Here is a 13,917-nt window from a genome sequence, read left to right as displayed (position 1 = left end):
TATCAGACAAGTTGGCAGGAATGAATGACCAAGTGCGGGAATTACATGTCTAAAACCATTCATGAGGCAAAAGTATGTGGGCATCATTAAAAGATATGTTTTGAATTTTATTACAGTGGAAGGGGGCCAGGGATAGCTTTGTATTTTCTGGAAAAAATTTTGACAATTAAGCATTTGTGCACACGTAGCATTTGTTTCAGCAACGATGGGGGTGCGTAGAGTGAACTCTGTAGGGGGTAGGATCTTTGCAACCACGCCCCAATTAGCATTTTGGGAATAAGTTAAACTTACACCTTAAACTTTTAACATGGTATCTTTTTGCATTTTCCCAGGATGTCTACAGACAGGTATTAAGCAAGAGCTAATAAGCCTGTTTGCAGGTATACCTCTTGGCAAACAAAAATGTTTTACTCTCGTGATGTTAGCCAGGTGAAGCCAGTAATTATCAGCAAATCACTGGGACAAACTTCTTTTTCCAGGGGCAGACCCCCCTTTTTGCACCTTATTAAGGAAACACAATGCAACACTACTAACACTACAACACGCATGTTTGATCTTCTTTGGGATCTGACCGTACGCTGGGCAGCTATTCACCTGGCAAGCTGCAGTAGGGTCTAGTCCCCTTCTTCAATTCTCCAGTTGCAGGTCTGACCGTACGCAGGGGGACAGTTTCCCGGTGTGTCCACAGTAAGGTCTAGCCTGAGTCTTCTTACTGCTTTTTCAGAATGATTTTTAAAGGATTTTCAGGATTTCTGTTTATGGTCTACTCTCCCCCTCTCGCTCTCTTGACTCGTGTCCAATGTATCTAGGGTTTAACTCTAGCTGCTTTCATAGCTGTGGGGGTGGAAAATATGACAGTTTTCAGTCTTCTCTATCTGGGAGTCAAAGGGTTATTTTTCCCTCTTTAACTCATACTTTAACTCTTGGTTGGAAAGGATGAACTTCTGTGATGGGAATTGGGGGCTTATTTTCTAAGACAAAGCGACGCTGGGCTTGAAGAACTTTGCTCAGTGTTTGAACTTCTTGTTTAAGGCTAACGTTTGCTTGCTTTTGATGTCACTCCAGTGTCAATTATGAAGTCAATGTCACTGCCCCTCACAGTCAATGTCACGGCCCCTCTCAAGCTGTCTCTCTCTTCGCCCATTCTGGCCCCTTTGGTTTTCTCCTTTGTGTATTTGATTTATTTTATTTGGGCATTCATGCCACTAATGTCCATCTTGTCCACACTGGGCACACTGGTTCTTTTTTTAAGAATCTTCTGCCTCTGCCGGGTCTTCTTTTTTTTCCTTTCGTCCACATCTTTTTGGGCCTCTGGGTTGAGGGAGGTATACTGGCGATAGGCATTTGAAAGATGCTCCAAGTACGCTCTGGGGCCTCGGTGGCACCTTGCAGCACTTTAGACACTTTGGTCATATTAATTGACTTCTTCATACCTGCTTTCATGGCTTCTAACAGCAGGGTTTGATACTGGGTGAGGCGCTCCAGCCCAACTTGTGTTTTGGGATTCCAGCGGGGGGGGGGGGTACTTACAAGGAGGCTTTATTGGGTAACTTACAGCACACAGGCGTACTTAATTTTTGGATCAGACAGCTTCTCTGAACCACGAGCTATTGCGCTAAATGGGTTTTTATACTATACATGTTACCCATAACACTAGCAAGCATTTTCAGCATAGGCTAGAAGTGTTTGGTTCTCAGGCACAGCTTCCTGTAAACAACTTCGCTTCCCAAAGTGCTTGATAACACTTTTATTTATTAGTATGGGAAGACAAATTTTTTCTCTTTTTTTTTGCTTTCTTTTTCTTTGCTGATCTGCCTGTATTGCAGAACATGTTTCAAACTTTTTACACAAAACTTTCTGCTCCATGCACCAGCCTTGTCTCTTTATTTGTCTTTTTCAAGTTAAACTTACTTAAACTTTTCTGCCTTACACTAGTCCCACTGACACACATTTGGGATAGGCCCCTCCTCTCCCTCTAGTTAGATTTTCTTTATCTTAAAGAACTATTACATTATTGTGGCTACTTTACCCCAGGTAATAAGCTCCAGGTACAATCAGCTGCTTTTAATTTACCCTGGGGGCAACTATGGCCACGCTTCTTTTTTATAAATGTTTTTTTCTTTGCCTTTTGCCTTTTCTTTTTCTCTTTTCTCTATCTGTCTTCTACTTTCTCTATTCCTTCTTTTCTACTTGCTTTTGTCTTTTCTCTTCGTCATCCATTGGGAACCACACTTAGTATCATTTGGAGTTGCAACTAACACTAATCTGCAAATATCACATATATTTTATGATATCTAAGAAATCATAAAATATACACAACAAACTTTTTCTGCAATTTAACACAATGAATGGAAAACACTTTTTGCATGGTAAGGCATGATGGAGCAGATCCAGCAATTATACTGCTCTTCTGGCTGAAAGCTCAGGGCTCATCAAAATCAAGGGACAGGCATACCCACACACACAAAGAGTTCTAGGTCACCATTTTTGTATCGGCAACTCTATGCTGCATGAGTTCTGGCAGAAGGAAATCTAAAAGTCACAGATCAAACTCAGCCTGCTGTACACTGAGCTGACTACAAACATAGACACACGGTCCACAGCGATGAGAGTTCAAGTTTATCAAAAGCTTCATAGCACTGTCCATGGCAAGTCTTTGACAATTTAAAATTTTAGTTCATGTGCAGAGTGTCTCTAAAAAGCCCAGACATTGATGGAGGCAAACAGAGAAGGCTCTGGGCAATGAAGATGCGATGTTTCCAGCAAAGGCTCTCCACTTTTGCATCAGTTTAAAAAGGGGAAGTGTGGCCCTACACCCCTTCTGACAGACAAGGGCCTTTAACTTTTTAGCAAGGCTTCTGTTTAAACAGAGCGGCACAGCTCAGCTCTCTAGCCATGATGCTTTAACTTGGGCAACTCCTCTGTAAATTTTATTTTACTTCTGTCAGGTTCTCTCACAGACATTTTAAAAACTTACTCTTTTTTTTTTTTCTCTTCTAACCTGGTACACGAAAGCACTGAAACACTGAGTGCCGAAACTCAGGACGCTGGGGGGTGATGGGCATCGCCTTATACTTGCATTTTTCAGGCAGCCATTAATCTTCGGGGAGGCGGTGGGGTGATTTGCAGGACTTCAAAGGCAGGCTTCTCAGTTTGTTTGTATTTGTAAATCCCAAGCTCAAAACAGGACACGATGAGGTACAGGGCCACCAAATTCTTGCTTTGGCACGGGCAACAAATAACTCGGGTTAGCTTTCTTCGCTGGGGTCTCAAACAGGAAAACAGTCTTAATTTAAAGTTGTAACATCACTGACAGCGTCAGCCAGCCAGCTACACAGATCTCATTGTTTTTTAAGACAGTTGCTCCAATATTTTCTTCTCAATCAGGTTGGGTCTCCCAGCTTACACAGTTTATTGCAGCTTTCAGGAGCATGGCAGTAGCGTGATTTTGGCTTGGCCAGGAACATGCTGTCTGGTTTCTCGGTCTCTTTAGCACACACACTTAGGCAGTGTAACACTGGACACTCGAATCAGTGAGGTTTCTTCATTGCAGGGAATCCCACGGCAAAAGCTTAATGGTTACGCTCTTCAGAAATCATATAGCTGATGGTCAGTAGCTACAGGCTCTATGCAATTCTAACACAGTTCAAAGCTAAACATGGTTACCTTGACAGAGATCTTCAACGTGGTCTTTCCGCTTCATTCTGCTTTGGGGCAGTCTTATGGCACACTTTTCACTCGAAGAGGGGTCTAGCCTGTGCTCTGGGGGCTGATTCTTCACCTTTATTTTCTATTTTGCCTTCATCTTCTGGGTCTTCATTTTCAGTTTCCATTTCTTAGGGATTTCATCTCAATTAGGCGAGGTGATGATGTTGCACAACTCAGAACGTTGTGGGCAATTTTCCTGCCCCCCCTCTCTCGGCGCGCTAGGCTAACAGCTACTTCTTCGGCCTCACACTCTCACGCTCCCACGCTTTGTTAAAAGCCAGACTGTCCTGCAACATTTTTCTAATTAACAGCCTCAGATCTTGTTTTTTTTCCTCTCAGCTCGACCTTGAGCTTTTTGCTGTTTTCTCTCTTTATTCTGAATCTTTTTAAAAAAACCTTTTTCCTTCTTTGTTTGACATACATCGCAAGGGGGTGCAAGGTTTGCTTCCCCCACCACCCATAGCCTCCCTCCTAAATTGAAGACAGACACAATTAGGGAATGGGAATTGGTCAGTGAGTAAGGGGTCTCACTGGCCGACACAAGAGGATTTTTCACACCACGCACTTTGCTACTGGCCTGGGCACCCGGACGGTCAACGGTATGCTTCAGAAACCGCAGTAGCCACTCACACAATCATCCATCTCTCCACTGCATCCATATGTCCCTGCCACCCACTTTTCCCACTTTTTACCAGAGCGGAAAGCGGCTTCCCCAGCTTCCTCAGCTTCCTACTGAGTACTGGCGTGCTAGGTACTGGCGCCCACTCGGGGGTGTGATCAGGCCCCCCTTCTACCCGCAAGGAGTAGGTTCTTTTGTATACGTATACCACCAACACTGACCTTCTTCACAAGGCGGGGCCCTCTTTTTTTCTGCCCAGTGGCCTTTCTCCCTAAAGGCGGGGCCCTCTTTTTCCCATATACTTGCCTTTCTCCTGAAGGCTTCCAATGTGGGTTTCAACTCAATTGCAGCTGCAATACAGGCAGGGCTCAAGTTCCTTCCTCCGCTTCCCAAGGTTCTCTTGCTGCTCGCTGCCGTTTGGGCGATCCCGGCGCAGGCTTTCTCCCATTCACTCGACAAAAAGGTCGGTGGCGCCAAGAAAGGGAGGCATGCGCCGAGCTCGTCTTCCCGGTGCGGCGATCAAGAGCAGGCAACTGCCACCTGTCTGGCTCAGAGCCTGCCACATCCGAGTCACGGCACCATTTATGTTGCAGAACCCAGAGTCAGAGAGACCACGGAGTGAAGGAAAAAGAGATTCTTTATTTAACGCGCGGGCTTAAGGCTGGAATCGTTTCCAAAGAGCCAGAAGCCCCGATTTACATTAGCACATTGGTTTTATAGACATTGTGACACATATGAAACGGCTCCTCCTCCCCCTCCCGCATGGGGTTGCAATCCTCAACATTTCTTCTCTTAGCACTATTGTTTATAATACAAGAACTGGGTTATAGGGTAGCCATGATAAGGAGAGAACAGAAGAGAACAGCAGAGAACAAGATATACAACTGTATGACCTTTGACAAGATAAGGAATTCCTGTGTCTCGTCAGCTTACAACAATATATTCAAGGGAGAAAGAGCTCAGCAAGAACATGAAGCATGAGACTGCATGAGGCTACTTAGTCTGATCCCCGATATGGCTGCTACAGTTCCATTTAGGAACCCTACTTTATAGCAAAATGGATTACTGGGAATAATATGTTAGATAAGAAGAACATTGTGACCAATAGAAAAAAAATCAGTGGGTTTGTCCAACACTTACATGGTCTGAAGAGGGCTGTAATGTAAACCATAGTTCTGCAGTGTGTGAATGGCAAAATTCAGCCCATAATGACACTCATGTGTATGATATTGGACAGAGTTGCATATGTGTAGTAACTATGGCAACCCACTCCAGTATCCTTGCCAAGAAAACCCCATGGAACGTATCACAAGGCGAAAAGAGATGACGCCGGAAGATGAGCCCCTCAGGTTGGAAGGTGTCCAATATACTACTGGGGAAGAGCAGAAGGTATTTCCAAGTAGCGCCAGAAAGAGTGAAGCGGCTGGGCCAAAGCCGAAAGGACACTCAGCTGTGGATGTGTCTGGTGGTGAAAAGAAAATCCGAAGCTGTAAAGAACAATATTGTTTAGGAACCTGGAATGTCAGATCAGTGAATCAAGGTAAGCTGGAGGTGGTCAAACATGAGATGGCAAGATTGAACATCGACATCTTGGGAATCAGCGAACTAAAATGGACAGGCATGGGCAAATTTAATTCAGGTGACCATCATATCTACTCCTGTGGGCAACAATCCCTGAGAAGAAATGGAGTAGCACTCATAGTCAACAAAAGGGTGGGAAAAGCAGTCCTGGGGTACAATCTTAAAAACGATAGAATGATCTCAGTACGAATCCAAGGCAAACCATTCAACATCACAGTAATTCAAGTCTATGCCCCAACCACTGATGCCGAAGAAGCTGAGGTTGATCGGTTCTATGAAGACCTACAACACCTTCTAGAACTAACACCAAAAAAAGATGTCCTCTTCATCATAGGGGATTGGAATGCTAAAGTAGGAAGTCAAGAAATCACCGGGATAACAGGCAGGCATGGCCTTGGTGCACAAAATGAATCAGGACAAAAGCTAATAGAGTTTTGCCAGGAGAACACGCTAATCATAGCAAACACTCTTTTCTAACAGCACAAGAGGCGACTCTACACATGCACATCACCAGATGGTCAATATCGAAATCAGATTGATGATGTCCTTTGCAGCCAAAGATGGAGAAGCTCGATACAGTCAGTAAAAACAAGACCTGGAGCTGACTGTGGCTTAGATCATGAGCTGCTTCTTGCAAAATTTCAGCTGAAATTGAAGAACGTAGGGAAAACCACATTCAGGTATGACCTAAATCATATCCCTTATGAATATACAGTGGAGGTGAGGAATAGATTTCAGGGATTAGACCTGATAGACAGAGTGCCTGAGGAACTATGGACGGAGGTCCGTAACATTGTTCAGGAGGCAGCAACTCAATCCATCCCCAAAAAAAAGTAATGCAAGAAAGCAAAGTGGCTGCCTGATGAGGCTTTACAAGTAGCTGAGGAAAGAAGGGAAGCAAAAAGCAAGGGAGAAAGGGGAAGATATATCCAACTGAATGCAGAGTTCCAGAGAATAGCAAGGAGAGACAAGAAGGCCTTCTTAAATGAACAATGCAAAGAAATCGAGGAAAACAACAGAATGGGAAAGACTAGAGATCTCTTCAAGAAAACTGGAGATCTCAAGGGAACGTTTTGTGCAAAGACAGGCATGATAAAGGACAAAGAAGGCAGGGACCTAACAGAAGCAGATGAGATTAAGAAGAGGTGGCAAGAATACACAGAAGAACTATACAGGAAAGATCTGAATGTCCCTGATAGCCATGACAGTGCGGCCACTGAACTTGAGCTGGACATCCTCGAGAGTGAAGTCAAGTGGGCCTTAGGAAGCATTAGTAACAACAAAGCTAGCGGAGATGACAGTCTTCCAGCTGAGCTATTTAAAATCCTAAAAGATGATGCTGTTAAAGTGCTGCATTCAATATGCCAACAAATTTGGAACACTCAACAATGGCCGCAAGACTGGAAAAGGTCAGTTTACATTCCAATTCCAAAGAAGGGCAACTCCAAAGAGTGTTCAAACTACCGCACAATTGCGCTCATTTCACATGCCAGCAAAGTGATGCTCAAAATCCTACAAGCTAGGCTTCAGCAGTATGTGAACCGAGAACTACCGGAAGTACAAGCTGGGTTTCGAAGAGGCAGAGGAACTAGAGATCAAATTGCCAACGTTTGCTGGATCATGGAGAAAGCAAGAGAATTCCAGAAAAACATCTATTTCTGCTTCATTGACTACGCTAAAGCCTTTGATTGTGTGGATCACAACAAACTGTGGCAAATTCTTAAAGTGATGGGAGTACCAGACCACCTTACCTGTCTCCAGAGAAACCTGTACGGGGGTCAAGAAGCAACAGTAAGAACCAGACATGGAACAACCGAGTGGTTCAAAATTGGGAAAGGAGTACGACAAGGCTGCATATTGTCACCCTGCTTATTTAACTTATATGCAGAGTACATCATGAGAAACGCCGGGTTGGATGAATCACAGGTTGGAATTAAGATTGCTGGGAGAATTATCAACAACCTCCGATATGCAGACGATACCACCCTAATGGCAGAAAGCGAAGAGGATCTAAAGAGCCTCTTGTTGAGGGTGAAAGGGAGAGTGCAAAAGCTGGTTTGAAACTCAACATTAAAAAAACTAAGATCATGGCATCTGGCCCCATCACTTCCTGGCATATAGAAGGGGAAGAAATGGAAGCAGTGACAGATTTCACTTTCTTGGGCTCCAAGATCACCGCAGACGGTGACTGTAGCCATGAAATTAAAAGACGCTTGCTCCTTGGGAGGAAAGCTATGGCCAACCTAGACAGCGTAGTAAGAAGCAGAGACATCACCTTGCCGACAAAGGTCCGTCTAATCAAAGCTATGGTTTTCCCAGTAGTAATGTATGGCTGTGAGAGCTGGACTATAAGGAAGGCTGAGCGCCGAAGAATTGATGCCTTTGAACTGTGGTGCTGGAGAAGACTCTTACGAGTCCCCTGGACTGCAAGGAGGTCAAATCAGTCCATCCTCAAGGAAATCAACCCTGAGTGCTCATTGGAAGGACAGATACTGAAGCTGAAGCTCCAATATTTTGGCCACCTAATGCGAAGAGAAAACTCTCTGGAAAAGACCCTGATGCTGGGAAAGACTGAAGGCAAAAGGAGAAGGGGACGGCAGAGGATGAGATGGCTAGATAGCATCACGGATGCAGTGAATATGAACTTGAGCACGCTCCGGGAGAGAGCACAGGACAGGAAGGCCTGGCGTGCTATGGTCCATGGGGTCACGAAGAGTCGGACACGACTGAACGACTGAACAACAACAAAAGTAACTATGTGTCCAGAAGTATATTGGGGAACTTCCACTGCAGATTATGGGCCAACTGAAAGTTGTAGATGTAATGTTAGTGAAGTTACTGTGTGTGATCAAGTTTTCAGGATTTCAGCCTATAAAAGACACCTAATGATATATCATGAGGAATTTCCAACATGAAACATTGATATTGGATTGGACTGGAATGAATTGGAGAATTTAATTAGAATGGAGAAAATAGTTACTAATGCTATGCAAGAGCTGGAATCTAGACTTCAATCAGGATGTATTAAGATTTGGCATAACAATGGACAGTTGCAAGCCTTAAGTAAACAAAGACAGTGCTTGACAGTTCATCATTGGTGAGATGTTTTTATGGGCTATTCACCTAAAGCCACAACTTTACAAATCTTGTTTGTAGGTGTTGCCATGGGTGTCTGGTACTGGGTTAACAAAAGGGTTAATCAACTTTTTATACATACCAAAGCAATAGAAGAAATTGCTGAAGTTCTTATGGCTGATCAAGTTCAAACAGAATTATAATACAAACATAATAGATAATGCAAATAGGGTAGAACAGCTTTTGTTCCTTGTTTTGGTCGATGGTGGCACTTCAGTGACTGATTTGGTTTAAATTAGATGTGATATTTATGCTTATCAGATATTAAAATATCTAGATAATCAGAATATCAAGTGGGGGACTGTTACTCTGGTACTAAAAGGGTTAACAAAGAGTAAAGATGGCTAATTTGATCTGGAATGGTTGAATGACCTGAGTGAGGGTTTTGGGGAGACCTACAAGAAGAACCTCTAAAAGATGCCAGACTCATAACCAGTTTTAAATTCCACAGTTTTATATTTTTGACCCCTGGGCAAGAAGACCTTTAAGTCTGATTCTATGCTAATTGGTATTATTTCACTAACTGAGACTCTAAATAAGATTTTGCAGGACTGTCTTTGAAGAAAGGGGGAAAAATGCAGCTGTCTTTACAAGCGGCTTCACAGAGCTTGTTCAAGGCCACAGTGTGTTGGCAGAGTGTATAAGCAAGACGAACCAAAGAACTGAGCATGCTCAGAGGCCTACTAAGAGGAGGAAAAGTACTGTTTTGACATCTCGTGGTATATACCTGCTGATAAGAGAATGGCCTTACTTGACGCTAGTTGGGCAGGGAAAGCTGTGGCCCTGAGCACGAGCGACAACTGTTCAGGCGGATATGACCAAAAATAGCCAAAGAAGATGTACTAGGCAGAAATGCGTCAGTCAAGTTACCACGCCCACAGGGCAGACTTTGGACCATATTTTGGGACATTTCAAAGTAACCCGTTTGTAATGGTGCCAGATATGTTCCCCAAACATATGAAATTGTGGGAGATAAATGAGACACCTGACTTCTGATTGGTGAGCGAATGCTCCAACCACGTGCACCCCATTTTGATTGGAAGATGGTTGTCTCAGTGCTAAAAAAATATAAAAAAGCCCAGTATAAAAGCCCAGGTCATGAGAGCTCCTGGGGGCTCTGGTTCCTGGGGGCTCTGCTGCTGCTGTTACTTCCCTTCACTCTTTCTGCCGTGCCACCAGACCCAAGGATTTGGGTAACTATGGACCGCTTTAGAATCTTAGACTTTGGAACTTAGAATTATTTCTGAAAGTAGAACTTCAAATTATTTCTGGGTTTGGGACTTGGAGTGATTTCTGATCTTGAGACTTGGAGGTTATTTCTGAGGATGGGATATGGAATCCCATCTTCAGAGCTCGCATTTGGAATTATTTCCAGGCCTTGGGTTTCCCTTTCACTCTAATTCCTACCTCAATTCTTCACATGCCTAGAGGAACCTAGTAATGCTTTAGCAGAGCTTGTCTATAGCAAGGAAGGTACAGGAAGAAGTAACGGGAGGGTTAACACTTATGTTTTAGTTTATCTCTATACCGCAAGTAGTAAACTGCAGAAAGTTAGAAGGAGGAGTCATAACAATGGTAGAAGCTTAAGCGTATTTCTTATTAGCCAAATTCATAATACCAGCTTTGGCAACTGCAATGCTTTTAATTAATCTTCTATTTTTGTTGCATTCTCTTTCCCCTTAATTGTAGAGAAAGTTTCTAATGCTCATATCACCACCATGCCACTTTCTTTATATTTTGTATTTTCCTGAAATAAAGGCTTAAATAGATTTCAGTCTACCATTTTGTCTGTAGTGACGTTTGTCTGTTGGGATTAGCTTGGTTTCCCAAGGGGGTGCTTCTGACCCATTTGGTGCAGGGTCAGACCAAATTTACAGATCCAACCCATGGTCTTAAAAAAAAATCCAGGAAAGTTGACCTAGATGCAAATGGAAGAAAAGCCAACAGAGAGAGTTCTTGCATGGAGGTATTAATACTGACTTGCTGTTGTTGCTATTGTTGTTGATAACAACCATAACCTAATATACGATTTCTTCAGAAATCTATTAATTCTTTGCAAACAAGTAAAACTCCAAAACAGAAAAACATACAAAATCAAATGTTTCCCATAGAGTATAATAATGTAGCATTTGGGGAGAAAGATGCAGCCCAGGAGTCCTGCACCAGAGGCCAAGATGGAGAAGACCTCCACAGCCACCATGGACTTCCCCTTGGTGCTCAGGTAGGTGGGCAAAAAGGAGATCCAAACACTGCAAAACACCAGCATGCTGAAGGTAATGAACTTGGCTTCATTGAAGCTGTCAGGCAATTTCCTAGCTTGGAAAGCCACTGTGAAGCTGATGAGAGCCAGGAAACCCATGTAACCCAGGATAGTGTAAAACATGGTGACCGAGCCTTCATTACATTCCACTATGATCTCTCCAGCCAGGGAATGGAAGTCCAAGTTTGGGAATGGGGGAGGGGTCACCAGCCAGACAGCACAGATCATAGCTTGGATGAGGGGACAGGCCAGGGCAAAGGAGTATGCCAGTTGTCTCCCCAAGAGTTTTCTGGCCATATTTCCTGGCTTGGTGGCCATGAAGGCCAGAGCCACCATGATGGTTTTTGCCAAAATGGAAGAAACATCAACAGAGAAGAAGATGCCAAACATAGCTTGTTGGAGAAGGCAGGTGACCATCATGGGTTGACCGATGAACAGGAAGGGACAGAGGAAGCAGAGCAGAAGGGAGACAAGGAGGACATAGGTGATTCCAGTGGAACATCAGAAAAAACATCCTGTCAGAGCAGCCAGACAGCCTAGGGAGGATGTGAGTTCTCTGTCCCTGGAGGTATTCAAGCAAAGACTGGACAGAACATGCGCCAATGTTTCTTTAAACTGAATTCCTGTACTGAGCAGGGGATTGGATTCAGTGGCCTTAATGGCCCCTTCCAACCATACAAAATAGTTTTGGTTTTGGCCAGTTGTATTGTGGTTATGTCCATGGCAACCCTGACTTTTTGTGGTGATAGCCTTGAAGTCATGATACTGCTTCATAGAATCATAGAATAGTAGGGTTGGAAGGGGCCTACAAGGCCATCGAGTCCAACCCCCTGCTCAATGCAGGAATCCAAGTCAGAGCATCCCTGACAGATGGCTGTCCAGCCTCGTCTTGAAGGCCTCCAGTGTGGGAGAGCCCACCGCCTCCCCAGGTAATTGGTTCCATTGTCGTATTGCTCTTACAGTCAGGACATTTTTCCTAATGTTCAGCCGGAATCTGGCTTCCTGTAACTTGAGCCCATTATTCCATGTCCTGCACTCTGGGATGTTCAAGAGGAGATCCTGACCTTCTTCTCTGTGACAACCTTTCAAGTACTTGAAGAGTGCTATCATATCTCCCCTCAGTCTTCTCTTCTCATGGCTAAACATGCCCAGTTCTTTGAGTCTCTCTTCATAGGGCTTTGTTTCCAGTCCCCTGATCATCTTTGTTGCTCTCCTCTGAACCCTCTCCAGTTTGTCTGCATCCTTCTTAAAGTGTGGTGCCCAGAACTGGTTACAGTACTCCAGATGAGGCCTAACCAGTGCTGAGTAGAGGGGAACTAGGACTTCCCGGGATTTGGAAGCTATGCAGCCCAAAATAGCATTTGCCTTTTTTGCAGCCACATCACATTGTTGGCTCATATTCAGCTTGTGATCGACAACAATTCCAAGATCTTTCTCGCTTGTAGTGTGGTTGAGCCACGTATCCCCCATCTTGTAACTGTGCATTTGGTATCTTTTTCCTAGGTGCAGAACTTGGCATTTATCCCTATTAAATGTCATTTTGTTGTTTTCCGCCCAGCGCTCCAGTCTATCCAGATCACTTTGAATTTTGTTTCTGTCTTCCAAAGTATTAGCTATCCCACCCAATTTTGTGTCATCTGCAAATTTGATCAGCATTCCCTGAACCTCCTCTCCCCAGCTTGAGAAGGCCCCACTGATAAGCACTCTTTGAGTCCGATTCTGTAGCCAACTGTGGATCCACTGGATTGTTGTTTCATCTAGCCCACTTTGAGCTAGTTTGCTCATCAGGATATTATGGGGCAATTTGTCGAAAGCTTTGCTGAAGGTGAGGTATATGATGTCTACAGCATTCCCACGGTCTACAAGGGAGGTTACTTGATCAAAAAATGAGATTAGATTTGTCTGGCAGGACTTGTTTTTGACAAATCCATGTTGGCTTTGAGTAATCATGGCATTGTTGTCAAGGTGCTTCCAGATGGATCCCTTTATAATCTGCTCCACAATTTTCCCAGGGATTGATGTCAGACTGACTAGTCTGTAGTTCCCAGGTTCTTCCTTTTCACCCTTCTTGAAAATAGGGACAACATTCACCCTCCTCCAGTCATCTGGCACTTCCCCTGTCCTCCATGATTTCTCAAAGAGAATAGACAGCAGTTCTGAGAGCTCTTCTGCCAGTTCCTTTCTTACTCTAGGATGCAGTTCATCTGGCCCTGGAGATTTGAACTCATTCCAAGTAATTTGGTGTTCCTTGACCATATGCCTATCGATCTCAAGCTGCAATCCTGCTCCTTCAGTCTGTACTTCGCCTTTGCCAGGGGGGTCATAGACCCTCTTTTTGGGAGAAGACTGAGCCAAAGTAGGAATTGAACACCTTTGCCTTTTCTTTGTCATCTGTTATCGTTTTGCCATCCTTATTTAATAGCTGAGCCACCATTTCTTTCCTCTGCCTTTTACTATGCACATAGCTGAAGAAAGCCTTTTTGTTGTTTTTAGCATCCCTTGCTAAGCTCAGCTCATTCTCAGCTTTAGCCTTCCTGACGCCATCCCTGCAATTCTGTGCTACCTGCTTGTACTCTTCCTTTGTTATTTGGCCTTCTTTCCACTTCCTATATGT

The sequence above is a fragment of the Heloderma suspectum genome, chromosome Z (genome assembly GCF_057233095.1).
Source record: "Heloderma suspectum isolate Gila_16-S chromosome Z, 16-S_ref, whole genome shotgun sequence".
NCBI classification, from domain to species: Eukaryota; Metazoa; Chordata; class Lepidosauria; order Squamata; family Helodermatidae; genus Heloderma; species Heloderma suspectum.
This window is presented reverse-complemented; position numbering follows the sequence as displayed.